This window comes from Chrysochloris asiatica, unplaced genomic scaffold (genome assembly GCF_000296735.1).
Source record: "Chrysochloris asiatica unplaced genomic scaffold, ChrAsi1.0 scaffold00120, whole genome shotgun sequence".
Taxonomy (NCBI): domain Eukaryota; kingdom Metazoa; phylum Chordata; class Mammalia; order Afrosoricida; family Chrysochloridae; genus Chrysochloris; species Chrysochloris asiatica.
Genome location: NW_006408638.1, coordinates 6,675,567 through 6,681,482, shown reverse-complemented (window position 1 = coordinate 6,681,482; position 5,916 = coordinate 6,675,567).

The following is a 5,916-nucleotide window of genomic DNA, read 5'->3' as shown; positions in this document are numbered from 1 at the left end:
CCATAGGGGCAGAGATAAATCGAGCCACAAATAAGCACTTGGGAGTCCTGGCATGACGCTGTAAGATAAGCACTGGATTGCAAGGTTATCGGTACAAAAGCACCAGCCGCTGCTTGGATACCCCACACTGTCGCTAAGAGTAGAACCAACTACACCACATTTAACAACAAACGACATTGAAGGTAACAGCCCACAAAGAAAACAAGTCCCAGGAAGTGACTTCCGGATAGAGGTGGGAGGGGTAGTTGATTTCCGGTTGGAGGGACAGAGAGGGCTCTTGCGCAAGCGCGGTTCGCACTTTCCTGGCTTTTCCTCTCCCCCCTCTCCCCTCCCCCAGCTTGCGGGGGTCTTGAGGTGACAGCGGCTGCAACTGCGATTCCAGAAGGAGGGGGAGAAGATGGACAAGAGGAAGCCTGGGCGACGTCGCTCCTCATCTGGTGAGAAAGAGTCGGAGGAGAGTTGAGCATATTGTCTCTTACACTGGGCAAATGGGAGGCACTGGCGGCGACAGACGCTGCGGCCCAGAGCCGCGAGGGCGGGGGCGGGGCGGGGAGGGAGAGCGGGGGCGCGCACAATAGAAGACTCTTTTTCCCCTGGGGTCGCAGACCTAACCCGGGCTGTCATGGAAGCCTGGGCGACTCTTTACTTCAACACTCCTTTCATTTTTTCCCTCCTTCCACGAACATCCTCCTTGAGTCTTCTTGGCCCAAGATCTTCCCGGTTGGCCTGCCGTTCTCTTGCCACGCCTTCCTTGTAATTCCACCAATGTTCCAGTTTCATTTCAGCTCCTCAGCGCCTGACCCCACTTTTCCTCTATTGCTTTGATGCTTGACTACCCCCACCCCCGCTGGTAGGAGCGGCAGCACAGCACGAAAGGCGGGCCTTGCTAATTAATATATTTCATTCCTCTGGTAGATGCTGAAATGTGTCTCCTGGACTGACTCGCTTAATAATAGCCTTTTCTTCTTCCAACCACCTCCAGCTTCTCCCAAAAGTGAATAAAAAGCAGAACAAAGGATTTGATTGAAGTCGTGCTTCTGATGTGCTTTTATTCTCAACATCTTTTTGTTTTTGTTTTTGAATTCGCTTTCAGGTTTAAATGACTTATCTTCGGTATTGGGTACTACAACTTGGAAACGCATAAGTGGCGTTATATGTAGGGAGGTGGCACACCTCCTAGTCAGTAAGTTTTTGCAAAATAGCCATTAAGGGTACTCACAAGTGCTTGGGTTAATAAGTCTTTTAGTAAAAGAGGCAAGAACGAGGATTTTACCTTTACCCAGTCTAGTATACAAACTGACACCGATTTTGTTTCATTTCCTGTTGCACTGTTCATTTTTATAGAAACCAAAACCAAACCAGTAGCAATAGAGTTGATCCCAACTCATAGCGACCCTACAGGACTGCATAGAACTGCCTTATAGCATTTCCAAGGCTGAAATCTTATTGGAACTGTGGTGGTGCAATGATTAAGCTTTGGGCAGCTAACAAAGGTTGGTGATGGAATCCACTAGCTGCCAGGGAGAAAGATGTGGCAGTTTGCTCCAATAAAGATTACAGCTTTGGAAACCCTATGAGGCAGCTCTCTGCCCCACTGTGTTGTGAGTCGGAATCCATTTGATGGCAATAGGTAATCTTTATGGGAGCGTGACTTCCAGTCTGGTTTGGTTAGCAGCCCAGTACTTTAACCCGTATTACTAGGGCTCCTTTATTTTTCTAGGTTGTCCATTTTACTTGAAACTTCTAGAGGGAAGAAAGTATAGTAAAGTAAATACTAATCTACTGGAAGCATATATGCACATACATATCGTTTATACATTTTCAAAGGCAGAGAATATCTGTTTAATATGAAAAAAAAAAGCTAGCAATGGTTTGCTTATGAAAAAGGATTTCAGGCCTTCGATTGACTTTTTCAAACAATGTACCCAGAGATCCATATTCACTCTCCTTTGCAGTTATGGCTGAGAAAAGACACCATAAGGTTGTGCATCTCCAAGTGCTGTTAGGTGCCATCTAGTTGGTTCTGACTCATAGTGACCTTATGCACAACTGCCATCCTCAATCCTTGGAAAGCTTGAGCCCTTTGCTGCTGCATGATTACTCCTAAAGTCCTGTGTTAGGAAGTACACAAATGACACCAGATGAACACTGTCCCGTGTTGTTCATTTTCACCTTTTTTCATTTTGTCTTTAATCTTTTTTTTTTTGGTTGGAGATGGGACAAGATATTAAGTAAACCTTGCCTTTCAGCAAATTCCATTTTCTTTTTGCAAATATCCATGCATTCCTTTACTTGAATACACTTAGATAATTATTTTTTGCAGTTGATTTGATGTAATTAGTTATGGGATGTGATTTCGGAGAATAAAGCTGTTAATTTTTAAAAGACATTGATAATTATTATGCCTCTGCAGAGGGTATTTTTTCACTTGATGGGTTTTCTTACAGAGATGTGCCTTCTGAAAGTAACTGGTAACATAAAACAAAAAACATTCCCAAATATAATCTGAACCTAGCTGTTTGCTCTTAGTATGCCTGGTTTTAAGAGATGAGCACTAATTGTTAAGAATAATTCTCCTTAATAGTACATATTTTTTCCATTTGAATTCTCAGAAATAAGACAAATGATTAGTTTGTTGAAAGGTATTCTGTGTGATAGCTACATGCATACTAATATCATCTCATTAAGGAGCTCTGGTACCGTAGTGGTTACAAATCGGGCTGTTAATCTCATGGTCATCAGTTAGAAACTACCAGCTGTTCTGCAGCAGAAAGTTGAGGCTTTCTGCTCCTGTAAATATTTACAGTCTCGGAAACCCTGCACAGGGTCACTCCGTGGCACATAACAACAGCAAAAACCATTTCACTGGATCCCTGGTATGGTGCTGTAGGATCAGCACTGGACTGTGAACCATAAGGTTGGCAGTTCAAATCCACCTGTTGCTCCTCGGAAATCCTATACAGGGTTGCCATGAGTTGAAACCTAGTGGATGGAACATCCATTTCATTAGAAGTGTTTGCTCATTGGAACACAATTGACTGAAAGTGACATTTCTAGATATCAAAATCCTATAGTACACAAAGAGAAGAATTTGATTAATAAAATGGAGAATTACAAGTTAGGCAGAAGGAAGAAGGGAAGCATTGTGAGATGGCGTTGTTAAGTGCTGTCAAGTCGATTATGACCCATAGTAACCATGTATAGGGTTTCCAAGGAGCAGTTGGTGAACTTGAACTGCTGACCTTGTTGTTCAAATGACTTTGCAGTCTGACGCATTAGCCTGCAGCACCACACAGGAGATGGCATTAAGTTTTCTTGAACTTTATCCTAAACTAAGAATTAAGTCTATTGCTTAGAACTTTTCAGTTACAAGTAACAGAAACCCACTCCAGTAAACACTAAATGTATTTATGGAGTTTCTTAACTGATAAAGATAGGAGTGGTATGACTTCAGGCATGGTTATATTTGCTTTAGGCAGAAGTTCCATAGTGTGGTATGGGGACCTCTCATTTCTCTGAGGCCTATTGGGATTGGCTGGTTAAACTATTTCATAATAAAGCTAAAACATTGTTTGCCTTTTTCCTCTTATTCCAGGCTATGTGTATGGAAATCAATGGAATACAGAACCAGATAGGAAAATTCTGTTTACACAAACATTAAAGAGATTTGTAAATATGTGAACAATGCAACTCTTTTCAACCATTTGTTTGGAAATGTAGTTATATTAACATACTATGAGTTTATAATTTTGAAATGAGTTAATGTTTTAAGATGAAAAGAAAAGCTTTAATCTTTTAAAGGAAACCCTTTAAAACTCTGATTATCATTCTTTTCTGGAATATGTGTTGTGCTGCTAACTGCAGGGTTCGTGGTTCAAACCCAGCAGCTTCATGGGAGAAAGATGAGTCTGTCAACACATATAAAGATTTGCAGCCTCAGAAACCCTGTCTAAGGTCGCTATGACTTGGAATTGGCTCTAAGGCAGTGGGTTTGGTTTTTTGACCCATGAATCAGGAATGAAGCACAAAAGGTATCAGAACAGACAAAAGAGATAGCACAAAGTCTGTATGTTGTAAGCTGCTTTGGGCTTTTCATCAAAGTATATTGAATCTATATATTTAAATTATGTATTACTCCCATAAAGATGAGTATCTTATTTCCATGTTCACAGCATATTCAAATCAGCAAATTAGATGGGGATACATACTCGTATGTAAAAATTATTGGCTGTCAAAGACAGATTCAGTAACAATTGAATGAAGTAATAAGTACATGGGAACAGGGAGAATGACCATTGAAAACTATTAACAAAAAACATTGCGTGGATGTATTAGAATCATAGATGACAATTCTCAAATGAATTTTTAATATAAAACAGGAACACTCAAATAACTGGCTGTTTCAAGCAAAGTCCTTAGATATCTGTGTTCATTTTCATGTTCAGTTAAGGATGCATATCTGGCTTGAGGACTCGATATTCGGAACTGTACTAAGAATTTCAAAAGCCTTGTAAAGTGGCTGTTATTTCTGATGTATAAAAAATGAGGAAACGAGCTGACAGTGAATAAGCAGCAATAACAAGAAACAATCAGGATTAAAAATTTTGTCTTTTTGATTCCAAAACCTATATTTTCAACATCTTGCTTTAATAGGATGTTGGTAAGTCCCATGGAAAATTAGAGTGAGAACTGTAGATAGTTTTAAGAAATTGTTCTTTGCTGTAGGGTTTTTAGAGTCTTGGCTGTGACACTGTACGTTGGTCTCTCCAGGAGAGTGAGCATACAGGTTTTCTCAAACGTAATTGATTTTGAAACTTCCTTCTCTCCCAATATCATCTTTAGTGACAAGTGGCCCATGATGATGTACTTTACCTACTACATCTTTTAGTAGGTTTTGAATATATCTGCAAGAGTGTGAATTTTAAGTTTATGTAATTGCACCATAATTTGAATTTTAAAATGAGTATCTGCAGTCCTGGTGTGGCGCTGTGAATTAATGCACTGGACTGCAAAGTTGGTTTGAACCACAGGTCGGCAGTTCAAGCTCACCAGCCGCTCTTTGGAAACCCTATGCAGGTTTGCTATGGGTTGGAACCGACTCAACGGCACTTAAAAACAACAAAACAGTTATGACACCAAAAATGAGTCTTTGCCCTGGAGTTGATTCTGAGGCATGCTGAACCCATGTGTGTCAGAGTAGAACTGAGCTCTGTAGTTTTTTCAAGAAATGGGTGTAGGTGTGCAGAAGTAGATTGCCAGGTCTTTCTTCCATTGCACTGTTGGGTGGATTTGAGCTGCCACCCTTTTGGTTAGTAACCACACACAAGCTGTTTGCACCACACAGAAATCTTGCTAATAGATAATTAAGCTACATTTTCAGAGGTGTTAGCTGAAGCCATTGGAGTAAGTGGAATTATCTACAGAAAGTACAGAGTGAGTAAAATCTTGAACTTAACACATCTGTGAATTGGCTTCAAAAGTTAGTGGAAAAGGTCCAATGTTTTTAAATTTCATTTCCCTGAACTTTTTGAATTCATTTGTATTTCAAAGTAGGGAGTAAGAAGCACTGTGAATGAGACTAAGGTGAAGCATTTAGGTAAGGGAAGTATTAGGAATGTGATGCCATGCAGAGCATGGGATGAGAGTGTGTTGAAAGCCACTGGAAAGTGCTAGTGTTGCAGAGAGATGAAGTAATGTGAGGATTTTGAATTTAGCAATTAGGAGAGCACAGGTAAAAAAAGTACAGCAGTAGGGATAAAGCCAGATTTTAAGAAAATATGGGCTAGATGGGTGGTGAAGAAAAATAAGCAGCAACCATAAATGGAAAATAAGATGTGAAAGGAAGATTTCTGGAACAAGATTCACTAGAATTTTTTTTTTTTTTTTTTTAATTAAATGTTTTTATTTTGGATTGAG